The 20,266-nt window shown below is 47.7% G+C and overlaps 1 protein-coding gene across 2 annotated transcripts in view; it reads right to left on the bottom strand.

The window, feature by feature from the left end:
• STPG2 (sperm tail PG-rich repeat containing 2) overlaps positions 1-19,270 on the bottom strand; it is a 1,022,085-nt gene extending 1,002,815 nt beyond the window's left edge. Inside the window, exon 1 of one of the 2 annotated variants that reach the window (XM_068232236.1) lies at positions 19,171-19,270. The gene's annotated coding sequence lies outside the window, so the exon portion shown is untranslated. Of the gene's footprint in view, positions 1-19,090; positions 19,128-19,170 lie in introns of those variants that run through there. The other variant, XM_068232244.1, reaches the window with a different exon arrangement.
• Between the last annotated feature and the right edge of the window lie 996 nt (positions 19,271-20,266).

Genomic DNA, 20,266 nt, shown 5'->3' with positions numbered 1-20,266 from the left:
TATATATATATATATATATAATATACACAGTGGGATGCGAAAGTTTGGGCAACCTTGTTAATCATGATTTTCCAGTATAAATCGTTGATTGTTACGATAAAAAATGTCAGTTAACCCTCCTGGCGGTCTATTAAAAACCGCCAGGGGGCAGCGCAGCCGTTTATTTATTTCTTTATTTTTTTTAAATCATGTAGCGAGCCTAAAGCTCGCTACATGATAGCTGCTGTGCAGTGGCATCCCCCTACCCTATTCGATCGCCTCCGGCGATCGGCGATCAGGAAATCCCATTCAAAGAACGGGATTTCCTGGAGGGCTTCCCCCGTCACCATGGCGACGGGGCGGGATGACATCACCGACGTCATGGACGTTGTGACGTCTAAGGCCAGGCAGCGCAGGGGTCTAGGGGTGGGTTGGCTCTGCAGCGACACGGATAGCGGCGAAAAGGCGCGGGGCGGCGGCGATCGGTGTGCTCACGCAGGTAGCAAAGTGCTAGCTGCGTGCAGCAAAAAAAAAAATTGCGCAAATCGGCCCAGCAGAGTCTGAGAAAACCTCCTGCGCAGCTTAGTAGTAGTTTTGGGTTACCGCCAGGAAGGTTAAATATATCATATAGGGGACACACACAGTGATATTTGAGAAGTGAAATTAAGTTTATTGGATTTACAGAAATTGTGTGCAATAATTGTTTAAACAAAATTAGGCAGGTACAGTACATAAATTTGGGCACCACAAAAAGAAATGAAATCAATATTTAGTAGATCCTCCTTTTGCAGAAATTACAGCCTCTAAATGCTTCCTGTAGCTTCCAATGAGAGTCTGGATTCTGGTTGAAGGTATTTTGGACCATTCCTCTTTACAAAACATCTCTAGTTCATTCAGGTTTAATGGCTTCCGAGCATGGACAGCTCTCTTTAACTCACACCACAGATTTTCAATTATTTTCAGTTCTGGCGACTGAGATGGCCATTCCAGAAAGTCATACTTGTTCCTCTGCATGAATGCCTTAGTGGATTTTGAGCGGTGTTTAGGGTCGTTGTCATGTTGAAAGATCCAGCCCTGGCACAGCTTCAGCTTTGTCACCGATTCCTGGACATTGGTCTCCAAAATCTGCTGATACTGAGTGGAATCCATGCGTGCCTCAACTTTGACAAGATTCCCAGTCCCTGCACTGGCCACACAAGCCCCACAGCATGATGGAACCACCACCATATTTTACTGTAGGTAGCAGGTGTTTTTCTTGGAATGCTGTGTTATTTTTCTTCCATGCATAACTGCCCTTGTTATACCCAAATAACTAAGTTTCATCAGTCCATAGCACCTTATTCCAAAATGAAGCTGGCTTGTCCAAATGTGCTTTAGCATACCTCAAGCGGCTCTGTTTGTGCTGAGGGAGGAGAACAGGTTTCCTCTGCATTACTCTCGCATACAGCATTTCCTTGTGTAAAGAGCGCCAAATGGTTGCACAGTGACTCCATCTGCAGCAAGATGATGTTGTAGGTCTTTGGTGCTGGTCTGTGGGTTGACTCTGACTGTTCTCACCATTCGTCGCTTCTGTTTAATTGAGATTTTTCTTGGTCTGCCACTTCAAGCCTTAACTTGAACTGAGCCTGTGTTCTTCCATTTCCTCAATATGTTCCTAACTGTGGAAACAGACAGCTGAAATCTCTGAGACAGCTTTTTGTATCCTTCCCCTAAACCATGATGTGAATAATCTTTGTTTTCAGGTAATTTGAGAGTCGATTTGAGACCCCCATGTTGCTACTCTTCAGAGAAAATTAAAAGAGGAGGGAAACTTACAATTGACCCCTTAAATACTCTTTCTCATAATTGGATTCACCTGTGTATGTAGGTCAGGGGTCACTGAGCTTACCAAGCCAATTTGAGTTCCAATAATTAGTTCTAAAGGTTTTGGAATCAATAAAATGACAACAGTGCCCAAATGTATGCACCTGCCTTATTGTATATAAACAATTATTGCACACTTTCTGTAAATCCAATAAACTACATTTCACTTCTCAAATATCACCGTGTGTGTATCCTATATGATATATTAAATTGATATTTGTTATCATATCAACCAAGGTTTTATACTGGAAAATCATGACGATTAACAAGGTTGCCCAAACTTTTGCATCCCACTGTGTGTGTGTGTGTGTGTATATATATATATATATATATATATATATATATATATATATATTTGAATATTTCTATTTAAATCACATTTTATTTTTGTATTTATTATTTTCCTAATTATGCAAAAGGTTTCAAAACAATTATGCAATCAAATTCTCTGAGATTTCAATACTCGGGAGTGAAAATACCAGCCACTTTACTATAGAAAGAAAATGGAAATCTGAGGGTAACAATGAGCAACAGATGGCATTCTGTTTGTAGGGGCTGTATATAGACGTGCTCATTAAAAATGCACATCAGTCAGTCAATGTAAATCACCTTATTTAGACTCCATATTTAACTCTCTACTAGGTGAGTAATGTGATCACTTGTGGGAGCTATTTTACTGAAAGCAGAATGCTGTGTCAATGCAATTAAAGGGACCCTGAGCAGGTTTTAAAATCACAATTTGAACTTACCTGGGGCTTCCTCCAGCCCACCGTAGGCCACGAGGTCCCCGGCGTCCTCTTGGCTCCTCTCCCAGTCCAGTTGGTGGCTCCGTTAATTGGCGACTTCAGCCTGAAGTCGCTAGTACGAGCCCCCACTGCGCATAGTATGCGTCATCACACTGGCGGCTACACATTTTCACGGCGGCTGGCGTAAGAGTCCTGCCCGTGTGCGGTTCAGTTAATTAACCCCGCATGCGCAGGATTCTCACGCTGGCCGTCGTGATGACACGTAACATGCATGGTGGAGACTCGTACTGGTGACTTCAGGCGGATGTTGCCAATTAACGGAGCCACCAGCAGAACCAGGAGAGGAGCCAGGAGGACTCCGGGGGACCACACGGCCTACGGTGGGCTGGAGGCTCAGTGTTCCTTTAAACCTAAGGCCGGGGACCCACTAGCAGGGCTTTTCAAAGTGCTTGTAAATTAAAAGCTCTTGCTAACGTATGCTGCAGGTTTTTTATTGGGAGTGATAGCATAGGGTTTCTGCTGCTTGGTCAGCAGGTGGATTTCTACAGTTTTTCCACCTCCCAGTCCTGACACTGGCTATGGGGGATTTTTAAAAACCAATAACATCCCTCAAGTGGGATCACACCCATTGCATTACATTAGCTTAGAAAAGTGCTGCTAATGGGTCCAAGGCCTTAAAATGGACCTGAACTCTTGCACAGGAGAAAAGTAAAACATAGAGAAATGCACAATGTATATATTTAGAGAGTTTAGCCTGTCTAATTCCCCCTCATCTGTGACTAATCACAAGTGAAATTTGATCTCTCAGCTGTGTCAGCTGGCTGCCTCAGATTAGCAGCTAATTTGTAAACACAGGATGTTAACCCTATATCTGATTCCATGAAAGCAGAAGTAGACACACTGCAGATTTACTGCAGAATTTGTATCATCTGTGACAAAGAAATTATTGTCTTTAAAGAGAACCCGAGGTGGGTTTGAAGAATATTATCTGCATACAGAGGCTGGATCTGCCTATACAGCCCAGCCTCTGTTGCTATCCCAAACCCCCCTAAGGTCCCCCTGCACTCTGCAATCCCTCATAAATCACAGCCACGCTGCTGACAAACAGCTTGTCAGAGCTGGCTGTGTTTATCTCTATAGTGTCAGTCTGCTGCTCTCCCCGCCTCCTGCAGAACTCCAGTCCCTGCCTGCATCCCTTCCCTCCCTGCTGATTGGAGGGAAGGGACAGGGGCAGGGACCGGAGCTATGCAGGAGGCGGGGGAGCAGCTGAGACTGACTCTACAGATGTAAACACAGCCTCACAGCACGACTGTGATTTATGAGGGATTGCAGAGTGCAGGGGGACCTTAGTGGGGTTTGGGATAGCAACAGAGGCTGGGCTGTATAGGCAGATCCAGCCTCTGTATGCAGATAACATTCTTTAAACACACCTCGGGTTCTCTTTAAAGGTTTTTATGAAGTTGCTTATCTTTTACAGCAGAGAGGAAGTTCTGAGTTCAGGTCCGCTTTAAACTGCATTTGTTCTGGCACAGAGTAATGCACGCACCCAAGAAATTATATTTTCTTATTATGTATATGGAGCCAGATTTGTGGAAACATTTTTGCACACCTTACCAAAAGTTCCAGCAAAGTATTCCACACATGGATATACCCAGGGAAGACCCTGCTATCACTAAGGGCTGTTTCAGACGGACGTCTGCGTGGCGTCGTGTCTGGGGGCGTTGCGGCGGCTGTGCGGTCAGGCTTTCAGTAGCCTTTGGTCGCGTTCCGATGCGGTCGCGTTTTTTCTTCCCCTAGGGGAACATTAGCCGTCGCGGTTGTCCGCTCCCTGGAAGCTACATGTCGCTTCCAGGGGCAGCTCGAACGCTAACAAAAATCGGGACCCGAACGCCGCGTTTGGGTAAAAGCGCTCAAAGCTCGGTACGCGACGTTCCGAACGCTTGCAGTAAACGCTCCGCAACCGTCCGTCTCAACCAGCCCTAAAGTACTCACTAAAATATGGCCCAAATTTTGAGAGGCTTAGAAATAAGTTAAAACAAACCTGTGATGGACAGGGAGAGTACATTTTACAGTACTTCAGTGGGAAGGTTCGGGATGGTTCAAAGACTTCCCAGATCTCCTTCAAGCCCACTGATCCTCCACAGGATCCTCTTCTTCACACCCAGGCTGGACATGCGCAAGTAAGGTCTGCACATGCCCAGTAGAACAAAGTGCTTGCATATGGAGGAAAAAGACATGCACAGCTTCATTCTACTGGCCATGTGCAGACCTTACTTGTACATGCCCCAGTCCTCTTGTCCAATAAGTTTAGAGTGACCCAGCACTCAAACAGTGGAATGCTTTTACAGTAAAGATCAAGGTTTCTATTTTTTTTTCAGTTTTAGGTAGTGTATGCAATGGGTGACCATATAATCAGCAGTGGCGTAGCTAAGGAGCTGTGAGCCCCAATGCAAGTTTTACATTGGGGCCCCCAAAGCACTCTATACATAAATAGAGATGGGTCGAACCTCAGATTTTCGGTTCGCGAACCTCGAACGCGAATCTCCGCAAAAAGTTTGGTTCGTGCGCAATAAACTTCAATGGGGAAGCGAACTTTGAAAACTAGAAATATTTATGCTGGCCACAAAAGTGATGGAAAAGATGTTTCAAGGGGTCTAATATCTGAGTTTTTGCATAGGGGAGTCGGATACACTCCAAAAGTCCCGGTGAAAAATCTGGATTTGACGCAAAGCAGCGTTTTAAGGGCAGAAATCACATTGCATGCTAAATTGGTGGCCTAAAGTGCTTTAAAACATCTTGCATGTGTATACATCATTCAGGTAGTGTAATTAGTGTACTGTTTCACACTGACACACCAAACTCACTGTGTAACGCACTGCACACAGCAGTTTGTGTAGTGACGGCCGTGCTGGACTGGTGCGCACCATGGCGAGAGTGCAGGTGTTTGCGGCTTTCCAGCCCATATGGTCGCCCGGGCTGAGGTAGCTCAATGACAGAACAGTGACTGTCCAGCTGATCGAATTTGGTTTGTCCACAATGAAGCAACGACCTTATTATCTTGGGTGAGGTGTTCCCCCCAACACACTCATATAGCCGGCGGTCATTGCTTCATTGTGATACACAAGCCCCTTCACCGTGGCAAGGTAACAATCACGAAGGGGAATTGACACATGTACATGCCTTTTGTATTGTTGTTGCAGCCAGTGCTGGTCGTAATGGAGAAAGCTACGCTTACGGATCATTACGCGTAATTTTACGCTATTACGCATTACCAAATTACGCTTACGGCATAGACATTCAATTTCGGTACATGTCTATAATTACGCATAGCACTTACGCAATTACGCGTAAGTATACCGTAATTCAGGTTATTGCGTTATAGGCTTACGCGTAAAATCCTACTAGCAATTAATGAGTAAGGTCATGCTGCCAAGCGGAAAAGTTGACGCATGGATCAATGTTAGGTAGCCGCCGACTTTAAGGGTTAATAGCAAAGCCCCCTTAAGTGCTAAGAGCCTCAAATTTGGAGAATATATTAAGGAGATCAGAAGGAATAAGAGGAAAAAATTTTTTTCAAAAAGACCTTATAGTTTTTGAGAAAATCGATGTTAAAGTTTCAAAGGAAAAATATATACATTTAAAAACCCGCCGACTTTAACGGTTAATAGCAAAGCCTGCTTAAAATTTAGGAACACCAAATTCACAGGGTATATTAAGGGGATCAGTGGGAATAAGAGGGAAATTTTTTTTTTCAAAAAGACCTTATAGTTTTTGAGAAAATCGATTTTTAAGTTTCAAGGGCGAAAATGTCTTTTAAATGCGGAAAATGTCAGTTTTTTTTGCACAGGTAACAATAGTGTTTTATTTTCATAGATTCCCCCAAGTGGGAAGAGTTTTACTTACTTTGTTCTGAGTGTGGGAAATATAAAAAAAAAACGACGTGAGGTCCCCCCTCCCAGACCTCTTTAACCCCTTGTCCCCCATGCAGACTGGGATAGCCAGAATGCGGAGCACCGGCCGCGTGGGGCTCCGCACCCTGACTATACCAGCCCGCATGGTCCATGGATTGGGGGGTCTCGGAAGGGGAGGGGCAGCCAAGCTTTCCCCTCCCTCTCCGAGCCCTTGTCCAATCCAAGGACAAGGGGCTCTTCTCCACCTCCGATGGGCGGTGGAGGTGGAGGCCGCGATTTCCTGGGGAGGGGTTCATGGTGGCATCTGGGAGTCCCCTTTAAAAAGGGGTCCCCCAGATGCCCACCCCCCTCCCAGGAGAAATGAGTATAGAGGTACTTGTACCCCTTACCCATTTCCTTTAAGAGTTAAAAGTAAATAAACACACAAACACATAGAAAAAGTATTTTAATTGAACAAAAAACATAACCACGAAAAAAGTCCTTTAATATTCTTAATTAACCATTAATACTTACCTGTCTCTTTAAAAGCCAGTTCCCACGCAATATCCTCGGAAATATACTAATCAGTTACAATGTAACAAAGTTATTACAATGTAACAACTTTGTTACTTTGTAACACCACCGCACCCGACGTCACTCGCCGCTCACCCGCCGGCCGCCGCATACACGCTAGTCCCCGCCGGCTCCCGCCGTCCACTCCGCCCACACCTGTCACTCATATACATGCTGGCACCCATGGGTGCCAGCATGTATATAGGTAACATGTGGAAGAGGCGGGGAGGGCAGCGGAGCCGGCGGGGACTTAGCGTCCCTTCACCCGACAGAGCTCTGAGCTATATTAGCTCAGAGCTCTCGAAAGCATCTTTGTATTTGGGCTCCAAGGAGCCCCATTGGTCCTTAGCAGACCAATGGGGTTCCTTCAAATCCTGCTAAGGACCAATGGGGCTCCTTGGAGCCCAAATACAAAGATGCTTAGAGAGCTCTGAGCTATAGCTCAGAGCTCTGTCGGGTCCTGCAGCACAGACGCGGCGGCGGCGGCGGCGGTGAGTGACGTCGGGTGCAGCGTAGTTACAATGTAACAAAGTTGTTACATTGTAATAACTTTGTTACATTGTAACTGATTAGTATATTTCCGAGGATATTGCGTGGGAACTGGCTTTTAAAGGGACAGGTAAGTATTAATGGTTAATTAAGAATATTAAAGGACTTTTTTCGTGGTTATGTTTTTTGTTCAATTAAAATACTTTTTCTATGTGTTTGTGTGTTTATTTACTTTTAACTCTTAAAAGAAAATGGGTAAGGGGTACAAGTACCTCTATACTCATTTCTCCTGGGAGGGGGGTGGGCATCTGGGGGACCCCTTTTTAAAGGGGACTCCCAGATGCCACCATGAACCCCTCCCCAGGAAATCGCGGCCTCCACCTCCACCGCCCATCGGAGGTGGAGAAGAGCCCCTTGTCCTTGGATTGGACAAGGGCTCGGAGGGGGAGGGGAAAGCTTGGCTGCCCCTCCCCTTCCGAGACCCCCCAATCCATGGACCATGCGGGCTGGTATAGTCAGGGTGCGGAGCCCCACGCGGCCGGTGCTCCGCATTCTGGCTATCCCAGTCTGCATGGGGGACAAGGGGTTAAAGAGGTCTGGGAGGGGGGACCCCACGTCGTTTTTTTTTTATATTTCCCACACTCAGAACGAAGTAAGTAAAACTCTTCCCACTTGGGGGAATCTATGAAAATAAAACACTATTGTTACCTGTGCAAAAAAAACTGACATTTTCCGCATTTAAAAGACATTTTCGCCCTTGAAACTTAAAAATCGATTTTCTCAAAAACTATAAGGTCTTTTTGAAAAAATGTTTTTCCTCTTATTCCCACTGATCCCCTTAATATACCCTGTGAATTTGGTGTTCCTAAATTTTAAGCAGGCTTTGCTATTAACCGTTAAAGTCGGCGGGTTTTTAAATGTATATATTTTTCCTTTGAAACTTTAACATCGATTTTCTCAAAAACTATAAGGTCTTTTTGAAAAAAAAATTTTCCTCTTATTCCTTCTGATCTCCTTAATATATTCTCCAAATTTGAGGCTCTTAGCACTTAAGGGGGCTTTGCTATTAACCCTTAAAGTCGGCGGCTTTTTTATATTATACGGGAGCGTAATATTACGCGATTACGGCAGACTGTGTAATTTCAATGGGAGTTTACTGTCTTACACGTAATTTGTTACGCGTAAAACGTAACCCTACGGTCTACGCGTAATTAATTACGCGTAATACCGTAACCTTACACGTAACGCTTACGGTGCATTTGTAGTGAATTACGATGCGTAATTACGCTAATGCGTAATTTCGGCCCAGCACTGGTTGCAGCTGCAGTGCAGCCAAAAAAATTAGGCAGGCATGTACACGCGGCCTTCAAAATTCAGGAATCCGCCTGGAGTCCTGGACCCTGTTGGTGGTGGCGGAGAAGGCAGTCAAGCGGCCTGCAGGCAGAGATGCTGTGTGGGGATCAACTTAGTCATGGGGCAGGAAGTCGCACGGCGTGCAGGCATACTGTGTGTGGGGACTGACTTAATCTTCGGGGGGGGCAGTAGCCCTCCGGGATCCATGCCTTATTCATTTTGATAAAGGTGAGGTACTGAACACTTTTTTGACCTAGGCAACTTCTCTTCTCAGTGACAATGCCTCCAGCTGCGCTGAAGGTCCTTTCTGACAGGACACTTGAGGCAGGGCAAGACAGAAGTTGGATGGCAAATTGTGACAGCTCTGGCCACAGGTAAAGCCTGTGCACCCAGTAGTCCAAGGGTTCATCGCTGCTCACAGTGTCTACATCCACACTTAAGGCCAGGTAGTCGGCTACGGGGGTCCCTCAACAGGCTGGACAGCATGAAAGACGCCATCTGCACAAAGTTGGATGCAGACGTACTATCCATCTCCTCTTGCTCTTCCTCAATGATGTCAGCTAAGTTCTCCTCCTCCCCCCAGCCACGAACAATACCACGGGAAAGTTGAGCAGCACAAGCCCCTTGCGACACCTGCTGCGGTTGTTCTTCCGCCACCTCCTCCTCCTCCTCCACAAAAACAGGTTCCTCATCATCTGACTCCTCTTCCCCACACGACTCTTCCTCCTCCTCCTCCTCCCCCCTCTTTGCTGCCGCAGGTGTTGAGGAATCATCTGCTTCTGCTGAGAATTGATCCCGCAACTCTTCCTCCCATTCCTGGTCCTGTTCATGCTCCTCCACAGCTTGATCGACCACTCTACGCACGGCACGCTCCAGGAAGAAAGCATATGGGATCAAGTTGCAGATGGCGCCTTCACTGCGACTCACCAGGTTTGTCACCTCCTCAAACGGCTGCATGAGCCTGCAGGCATTTCGCATGCGTGTCCAGTATTTCGGCCAGAACATCCCCATCTCCCCAGAGCGTGTCCTTTGACTGTAGTTGTAGAGATACTGTTTGATGGCTTTCTCCTGTTGTAGCAGGCGGTTGAAAATCAGGAGGGTCGAATTCCAGCGAGTCGGGCTATCGCAAATCAAGCATCTCACCGGCAATTTGTTTCTCCGCTGAATATCGGCAAAGCGTGCCATGGCCGTGTAAGACTGAAATGCCCACACACCTTCCTGGACTGCTTCAGGACGTCCTGTAAGCCTGGGTACTTACACACAAATCTCTGAATTATTAGATTCAGCACATGTGCCATGCAGGGTACATGTGCCAACTTTCCTAAATTCAAAGCCAAAATGAGATTGCTGCTGTTGTCACACGCCACGTTGCTGATTTCCAGTTGGTGCGGGGTCAGCCACTGATCCACCTATTTGTTAAGAGTAGTTAGGAGAGCTGCTCCAGTGTGACTCTCCGCTTTGAGGCAAGACATGTCTAAGATGGTGTGACACAGTCGTACCTGGCATGCAGCATAGGCCCTGGGGGGCTGGGGCTGTGTAGCTGGAGAGGAGATTGCAGCACCAGTAGAGTAGCACTGCCACTCAGCCAAAGAGGAGGATGACAGCAAAGAGGATGTAGCAGGAGGAGATGGAGAGGAGGTGGCAGCAGTAGGTCTGCCTGCAAGCCGTGGAGGTGTCACAACTTGGTCCGCTGCACAGCCACGTACTCCCTGCTTGCCAGCGGTCACCAGGTTGACCCAATGGGCTGTGTAAGTAATGTACCTGCCCTGACCGTGCTTGGCAGACCAGGCATCCGTGGTCAGATGGACCCTTGACCCAACGCTGTGTGCCAGAGATGACACCACTTGCCTTTCAACTTCATGGTACAGGTTGGGTATCGCCATTTTTGAGAAATAATTGCGGCCTGGTATCTTCCACTGTGGTGTCCCAATGGCCACAAATTTTCAGAAGGCCTCAGAGTCCACCAGCTGGTATAGTAACAGCTGGTGAGCTAACAGTTCCGCCAAGCCAGCTGTCAGACGCCGGGCAAGGGGGTGACTGGCAGACATTGGCGTCTTCCGCTCAAATATTTCCCTCACGGACACCTGGCTGCTGCTGTGGGCAGAGGAGCAGGAACCGCTAAAGGTGAGAGGCGGAGTGGAGTAGGGTGGCTGTGATTGTGAAGGTGCAAGGGAGAAAGCGGCTGAAGATGATGCACCTGAAGGAGGAAGAGGAGAAGGAGGCTGGCTTTTCTTTTGTGTGCTGCTTTTCCTCTGGTGCTCTTCCCATTGCAGTTTGCGCCTTTTCTCCATGTGCCTTCCTTAGGCAGTTGTCCCTACGCGGCTGTTGGCCTTTCCACGGCTCAATTCTTGGTGGCAGAGAAAACAGATGGCATTGCTCTGATCTAAGGCAGACACACCCAAAAATGTCCACACGGCGGAGCCCCCCTGGGGTGATGGCACTATGGTGGCGTCAGCAGCTGACATTGAAGGCATGTTGGCTGGCTGTCCATAGGTGGCGATACATGGCGCCGGACACTGCCACCAGCTGTTTCTGAAGACAAACCCCCCCTTGCTTCTTTCAGCAACTCGTCTCCTCCTACTCCTCTCTGAATCCCCCTCTGAACAGTCCCCTTGGTCATCTTGTCTCTTAGGATCCCATGTGGCATCCGTATCATCATAATCATCATAATCATCCTCCCCAGCTTCGCTTGCCTCAGATACCTCATAAATTGCACCAACAGCAGGTACTTCATCATCCTCACACGTTACGTCCATAGTGTCGCCTAACTCAGACATATGAGGTGGTGTAACTTGCTTTGTGCCTTCATCTTGTTCTAACAATAGTGGCTGTAAATCAGTTAATTCCCCACCAAATAACTCCTGCGAAGTGTCAAATGCTGTGGATGTGGTGCTTGTAGTAGCGCTGGTGGCTGTAGAAGATGAGGTGTTCTGTATTAAATAGTCAACCACGTCCTGACAATCTTGGGAGTTGATGGGACATGCCTTCCTCTGAGCACTATACTTTGGGACAGGAAAATCACGTCAGCATGTCCTCGAACAGACCTGCCGGGTGGCCTGCCTCTGGGTCTGCCTTTAGCTCTGACTGTTGTTTTGTCCATATCGGGGAGGGGGGGTTGAAGTGAAAGGTATGCACTGACTTGACTAATACAATGTGCAGTCACACAGGCGCAGCGACAGGTATGCAGTGACTGGTATTACAATACAATGTGAAGCTGTCACACAGGTGCAGTTAACGGGTATGCATGGACTAGTATATTACACAGCATGCGGGTCACACAGGTACTGTGAACAATTATGCAATGACTAGTATTACAAATTTGCAGCTGTCACACACACAGGTACCGTGAACAGGTGCAGTGACTGGTATATAACACTGCTTGCGGTCACGTAGGTAGGTATGTTGTAGGTGCACTGAACAGGTAGGTATGCAGTGATTGGTATTACAAATGTGCAGCTGTCACACACACAGGTACCGTCAACAGGTGCAGTGACACTGCTTGTGCTCACATTGGTAGGCAGGTAGGTTCACTGAATGGGTATGCAGTGATTTGTATTACAAATGTGCAGCTGTCACACACACAGGTACTGTCAACAGGTGCAGTGACACTGCGTGCGCTCAGGTAGGTAGGTAGGTAGGTGCACTGAACAGGTGGGTATGCATTGATTGGTATTACAAATGTGCAGCTGTCACACACACAGGTACCGTCAACAGGTGCAGTGACACTGCGTGCGCTCACATAGGTAGGTAGGTAGGTAGGTGCACTGAATGGGTATGCAGTGATTGGTATTACAAATGTGCAGCTGTCACACACACAGGTAGTCACTGAATGTGCTGGGCCTGGCAGTGGCACAGTAGGAATTACCAAGGGGCCAAGGTCCCACCAGCAGCTGCAACTGACTAACAGGGCTGTATATGCAACACAAGTGTCTGTGGGACACACACACACACACAAAAATAGTTTACAAGAACAACATTAGCTCTCAAAAGAGCTGTTGAGGATGAGAAGTGCTTTTTAGCAATAAGATCAGCAAGAAAGAGCAACAAGCCTACCACAAGAGCCTAACTAAGCTTTCCCTATGTCAGCAGCCAGGTTCTCTCCCTTCTCTAATTACTGCAGCCACACGAGTGAGTGAAATGGATGACGCTGCCTGCGTATTATAAGGGGGGGGGGCTCCAGGAGGGAGTGTAGCCTGACTGGCTACCCTGTGCCTGCTGACTGTGATGTAAAGGGTCATAGTTGACCCTAATGATGTAGTATAGGGGGCGGGTCGAACTCGCATATAGTTCACAGTTCACCACGAACGTGAACCACCAAAGTTCACGAAAATAAGTTTGCGGGCGAACCGTTCAGGCCATCTCTATACATAAACATTGATACTAGTGTTGGGCGAACATCTAGATGTTCGGGTTCGGGCCGAACAGGCCGAACATGGCTGCGATGTTCGGATGTTCGAGCCGAACTCCGAACAAAATGGAAGTCAATGGGGACCCGAACTTTCGTGCTTTGTAAAGCCTCCTTACATGCTACATACCCCAAATTTACAGGGTATGTGCACCTTGGGAGTGGGTACAAGAGGAAAAATTTTTTAGCAAAAAGAGCTTATAGTTTTTGAGAAAATCGATTTTAAAGTTTCAAAGGGAAAACTGTCTTTTAAATGCGGGAAATGTCTGTTTTCTTTGCACAGGTAACATGCTTTTTGTCGGCATGCAGTCATAAATGTAATACAGATAAGAGGTTCCAGGAAAAGGGACCGGTAACGCTAACCCAGCAGCAGCACACGTGATGGAACAGGAGGAGGGCGGCGCAGGAGGAGAAGGCCACGCTTTGAGACACAACAACCCAGGCCTTGCATGAGGACAAGAAGCGTGCGGATAGCAATTTGCATTTTGTCGCCATGCAGTCATAAATGTAATACACATGAGAGGTTCAATACACAATAAACAGTAATTGGTGTTGTCCAGAATGCGCACAATGCATGGGTCGCGTTCAATGCAGTCCTAGGCCGAAGAGGTCATAGCCTAGGGTCACAAAAACCTGTTTATTTGGGCAAATTCAATGGTGGCGAGTCTGACGTACATAAATCGCAGCAATGGCCGTTAGCAACGTCTGAATCTCACGAAATGTCGCATGCAGGTAGAAGACATATTGTCTTCATTGCCTCCCTATTTCACTTTCCAAAATCTCACATCTTTTCAAAGGGCAATGGCTCAGCAGTACCAAATTTTCTAGCATTGTAGGGACTCATGACTGGTGAGTTTTGCCACTGCTGAGCCATTGCCCTTTGAAATGGTGTGAGATTTTGGAACGGTAAATAGTAGGCCCAATGAAAGCCTATGGGGGATTTTACCAATTTTGGACCCCTGTAACTCTGGTTTGCAGAGATGTAGGGACCCCATCTTTGGAATCCAAGTCTAACAATATGTCTTCTACCTGCATGAGACATTTCGTGAAATTCAGACGTTGCTAACGGCCATGGCTGAGATTTATGTACGTCAGCATAACTACCATTGAAATTGCCCAAATAAACAGGTTTTTGTGACCCTAGGCTATGACCTCTTTGGCCTAGGGGCCCGAAACTCACCAGTCATGTTCCCCCTAAGGGTCCCTACAATGCTAGAAAATTTGCCACTGCTGAGCAATTGCCCTTTGAAAAGATGTGAGATTTTGGAACTGTAAATAGGAGGCCCAATGAAAGCCTATGGGGGATTTTACCAAATTTGGAGCCCTGTAACTCTGGTTTGCAGAGATGTAGGGAACCCATCTTTGGAGCCCAAGTCTAACGGCCATTGCTGCGATTTATGTACGTCAGACTTGCCACCATTGAAATTGCCCAAATAAACAGGTTTTTGTGACCCTAGGCTATGACCTCTTCGGTCTAGGACTGCATTGAACGCGACCCATGCATTGTGCGCATTCTGGACAACACCAATTACTGTTTATTGTGTATTGAACCTCTCATGTGTATTACATTTGCCCAAATAAACAGGTTTTTGTGACCCTAGGCTATGACCTCTTCGGCCTAGGACTGCATTGAACGCGACCCACGCATTGTGCGCATTCTGGACAACACCAATTACTGTTTATTGTTTATTGAACCTCTCATCTGTATTACATTTATGACTGCATGGCGACAAAATGCAAATTGCTATCCGCACGCTTCTTGTCCTCATGCAAGGCCTGGGTTGTTGTGTCTCAAAGCGTGGCCTTCTCCTCCTGCGCCGCCCTCCTCCTGTTCCATCACGTGTGCTGCTGCTGGGTTAGCGTTACCGGTCCCTTTTCCTGGAACCTCTTATCTGTATTACATTTATGACTGCATGCCGACAAAAAGCATGTTACCTGTGCAAAGAAAACAGACATTTCCCGCATTTAAAAGACAGTTTTCCCTTTGAAACTTTAAAATCGATTTTCTCAAAAACTATAAGCTCTTTTTGCTAAATTTTTTTTCCTCTTGTACCCACTCCCAAGGTGCACATACCCTGTAAATTTGGGGTATGTAGCATGTAAGGAGGCTTTACAAAGCACGAAAGTTCGGGTCCCCATTGACTTCCATTATGTTCGGAGTTCGGCTCGAACACCCGAACATCGCGGCCATGTTCGGCCCGAACCCGAACATCTAGATGTTCGCCCAACACTACACGTGACCTGTTCGGCCAATCACAGCGCTAGCCGAACGTTCGGGGAACGTTCGGCCATGCGCTCTTAGTTCGGCCATATGGCCGAACAGTTTGGCCGAACACCATCAGATGTTCGGCCGAACTCGAACATCACCCGAACAGGGTGATGTTCTGCAGAACCCGAACAGTGGCGAACACTGTTCGCCCAACACTAATTGATACGGCACACCAAAACCTGCCAATGGCAACTACAGTGTCATAGATGCAAGAAGGGGATGGGGAGCAGCTTGTTAATGATTACCACTTTTCAAAGTATCTATAGTAGTGATCATTATGAGCACAGGACCAATAAGGAGCTAATACTGTAGTTGAGGGAGGGCCCTCTGTGGCCCGTCTGGCCCAAGGGCCCTGATGCGGTCACAACCTCTGCAACCCCTATTGCTACACCCCTGATAATCAGATTTAATTTCTGTCCATTTCCCTGTTATAGATAATCCCCTTACTTCCTGTTCACATTAAAAAGTGAAAACAACACAGACAACAGTAAAAATCTGACAGATGTTGTACACCTTGTACAAGTATTAAGCTATGTACACATCCCCAGATGACCAAGATGAGCAGCTATCAGATGAGTCTATAAATCTCTCATACAAGGCAGTATCGTCCGAAGAATCAAATTTGATCCTGACAGGTGACACTCATTGCATGTGTGTACATAGCTTTAGATTAGCATCATCTGAACAGATAATTTATGATCAGTTTGGGTGGTGGCATAATGTGTGCATGGACCTTCCTTGCCCTGTGCAGCTAGAATTGCTTAAAGTAAAACTGTGAGATATTTTGGGACACAAACCAGATATTTACCTCAGTACAGGGACACCTCTGGATCCTCTAGAGCAGTGGTTCCCAACCTTTTCCGGCCCGGGGAACACTGCCTGACCAAATTTTTCTCCGGGGAACGGCGCGGGGGGGGGGGGGGGGGGGGGCGACGGGCGGGGTTGCGGCTGCATAGCTAGCATAGTTGCCCCAGTGTAGGGAGTTTAGTTGCCTCAGTATAGCTAGTATAGTGCCCCAGTATAGCCAGAATAGTGCCCCAGTATAGCCAGCATAGTGCCCCAGTATAGCCAGCATAGTGCCCCAGTATAGCCAGCATAGTGCCCCAGTATAGCCCCCCAGTATAGCTAGTATAGTGCCCCAGTATAGCCCCCCAGTATAGTGCCCCAGTATAGCCCCCCAGTATAGTGCCCCAGTATAGCCAGAATAGTGCCCCAGTATAGCCAGAATAGTGCCCCAGTATAGCCAGCATAGTGCCCCAGTATAGCCAGCATAGTGCCCCAGTATTGCCAGCATAGTGCCCCAGTATAGTGCCCCAGTATAGCCCCCCCCAGTATAGCTAGTATAGTGCCCCAGTATAGCCCCCCAGTATAGTGCCCCAGTATAGCCAGTATAGTGCCCCAGTATAGCCAGAATAGTGCCCCAGTATAGCCCCCCAGTATAGCCAGTATAGTGCCCCAGTATAGCTAGTATAGTGCCCCAGTATAGCCAGAATAGTACCCCAGTATAGTGCCCCAGTATAGCTAGTATAGTGCCCCAGTATAGCCAGAATAGTGCCCCAGTATAGCTAGTATAGTGCCCCAGAATAGTGCCCCAGGATAGCCAGTATAGTGCCCCGGTATAGTGCCCTCCCGCCCGTCCCCGCGGCCAATGCTGTTATTACCTTAACAGCTGCCGCTCTCCCCTCTCGGGCGCCTGTATATTCTAGCAGCGTATCTCCGGCTGCTCTGTCTGTGTGATGCGGAAGGAAGCATCCGGGCAGCGGCTTCCTGTAACGGCGATATGTATCGCCGTTACTATGGGAACCGAGCCCTCCCTCCTTCCGCATCACACAGACAGAGCAGCCGGAGATATGCTGCTAGAATATACAGGCGCCGGAGAGGGGAGAGCGGCCGCTGCTATGCTAATAACAGCGGCGGCACGGGCAGGAGGGGGAGAAGAGGACGGCACACCAGGCAACGTTCCGCGGCACACTAGTGTGCCGCGGAACACTGGTTGAAAAACACTGCTCTAGAGCAGAGTTCCCCAACCCTGTCCTCAAGACCCACCAATGGTGCATGTTTTGTAGAAAACCACAAACATGCACAGGTGAGGTAATTAGTGTCTAAGCAGAGCTGATTAACTACTTCTGTGGATTTCCACAAAACATGCACTGTTGGTGGGCTTTGAGGACAGGGTTGGGGAACACTGTGTAGAGCACAGGAGTCAAACGCAAGGCCTGCAGGCCAAATGTGGCTCTTCTTGCCCTTGAGAGCTTGTGTGCATCGTTATAAGCAGGGCCGGATTTGTACTTTATACTGCCCTAGGCCAACTATCACCAGCCGCCTCATGACCAACAGCATCCCCCCTCCCCCAATGGTCAATCTCTGCCCTCTTTAAAGTGAAGTAGTGAAGCGGAACTCATTTTTTTAAAACTCGTGTACCCATTTTTAGGTGCAAGGGTAGTTGTTTTAGATCCCATACCTACTCGATTCCTCAGTGTGATTACAGCAGAGCACTGAACAAACCCAATCTCCTCATTCCTAGTTTTTCTAGTGATGCATCAGCCACATATATCCATTGGCCTGAACACTGTCTGTGACAAGTCAGCTGCGTCACTAGGAAGGAGGCAGGGAGGAGTGGGAGTGTACTGTGCTGTAATCACACTGAGGAATTAGCCAGGTAGTTTTTAGTTTATCTTGCTATAGACATCTCACTTTAAATGTTGCCCCTTTCTGCAGCCAAATACCCCCCTACACACAGAGAGAGTCATGGGCCGTAGTGCAGTACCATTACACAGCCTATGTCCATCCCAGCCTTACTTATAAAGGAATACCTAGGAAGGGGGGCGGCTGGGAAGATCCGATTTACCTACCTGGGGCTTCTTCTAGCTCCCAGCAGTCTATCAGATCCCTTGCTTTAGTTTTGATTCTCTCCATGGTGTCGCTTTCACATCTAAACGATCCAGCTACTGTGCATGTACGAGCCTGTCTGCACACCTCCTCGATCACACATTATAGCCAGGAGTGGTCTGGGCACATGCAGTTTTTGTGAACAGCCAATGCTCCCAGCTATGGGGGCGCGATTGAGGAGGCACCCAGATGGGCCCACGCATGTGCAGTAACATTCGACACTGGGTGACTATCAAATCTTTTAGAGGGGCCAGTGGCACTCTGGAGGAAGTCAGAATTACAGCAAGTAAGGGACCTGATAGACTGGGGGCCTGGAAGAAGCCTCAGGGAAGTAAATCTGAACCAGCCACCCAATTAACTCCCTAGACAAGTGAGCCATTTGCTGCAGTGTACCCCTCCCTTCCCACAGGCCCCTCTGCCAGGATCAGTCATATCCATTCCTTTTAAAAGGATCAGTTGTCTGTGATGAAATGTTTTGGCTTGGGTAGAGTCACACAACTGCAGCAAGCATGCAGCCAGTGAAAACAGATGGGGGTAAGAAAACCTGGTCTGCATGCTTGTTATACCTGAACATAATATCTGAGGAAGATATAAAACAATACAACAGCCAGGAACATGTTAAAAACAGACAAACCTCTGCCCCGAGTCCCTGGCAATTCCTTCATATCCCCACACCATTTCAGCACAGGCAGGCTGCTAATAGGATACACTCACCCACATGCACACAAAAGCAGCCAGGATGTAGTTAGTTCCATTAGCAGAGCGTCCTGATCAGCAGGAGTTGTGGTGATAAGGCAGACGCTGCTCCGGTCTCCTCCACATGAAGCTTCAGGGGGCGGGGAGGTGAAGCCAACAAAACACCAGCCAGCCTGGATCGACACTGGAGGCAGCAGCAGCAAGCATGGATGCTGCTTTGCACGTCTGTGTGCGTTATCCTTGCTGACTGCCTGATTCCTTGAAGTAATCACCACAGGGAGGCCATGCTCTGTGTGTGATCAGTTGGACTAGTCCCTAGGCTTCCGAAGTTCCTCTGCGTCCCAATGCTGTCTCATAGCAGCTTCTCTGCCTTGCCGCTGTGGAATTCCTTCTTCCTCCTGCTTTTGCCAACCACGTGTGCTTTCATCCCCGCCAGCGTATAAGTCACATGCCTGCCTGCCTCATTGCCTGTAGCCGCCGCTGCTATCTGTAAACAAATGCAGGGCGGCGGTAAAAGGACCAGGTCTGACGGCCTCATCCTGGCTGCTGCTTACATACACAGTGTGGAGGAGTCAGGACTGAAAGTTAGCATAATGATTAGTGCGATCCGGTGATATTGTTTAATGTATACAAATGTTTCCTGCCCCTCAGCCGCCCTATACAAGGTTGATTTTTCTGGCGCCCTAGGCCATGGCCTAGGTGGCCTAGCCAGAAATCCGGCACTGGTTATAAGCAGTAAATGAATGACAGCACACTGCTTTCCCAGCCAGAGGAGCACACGTGACAGTGTTTGAAGTGGGATGCAGCAACAACCCATGGGACCCCTCAGCAAAATTACCATGAGGCCTACACTTGGCATCCAAACCCTATGGTGTGACTAGTAACCCCCTCAGCTTACCGAAAAGACTTAGATTCATAGAAAAGCAGATGGTTGGCACTACAGTGAAATGGCATGCACACATCAGCTGCGACAACAGGCAGTTTGCACAGGAGGACTACACATACACCTCTTCTTTAAACCTCTTCAGCGTGCTCAAGCAACAACATCAAATGGCAAGCAGACAAAGATAGCAGGAAAGCTGGCACTGCTGCAAGTGTTCAATTTATTGTAGCA

Source organism: Hyperolius riggenbachi, chromosome 1 (genome assembly GCF_040937935.1).
Source record: "Hyperolius riggenbachi isolate aHypRig1 chromosome 1, aHypRig1.pri, whole genome shotgun sequence".
Classification (NCBI taxonomy): domain Eukaryota; kingdom Metazoa; phylum Chordata; class Amphibia; order Anura; family Hyperoliidae; genus Hyperolius; species Hyperolius riggenbachi.
This window is presented reverse-complemented; position numbering and strand designations above follow the sequence as displayed.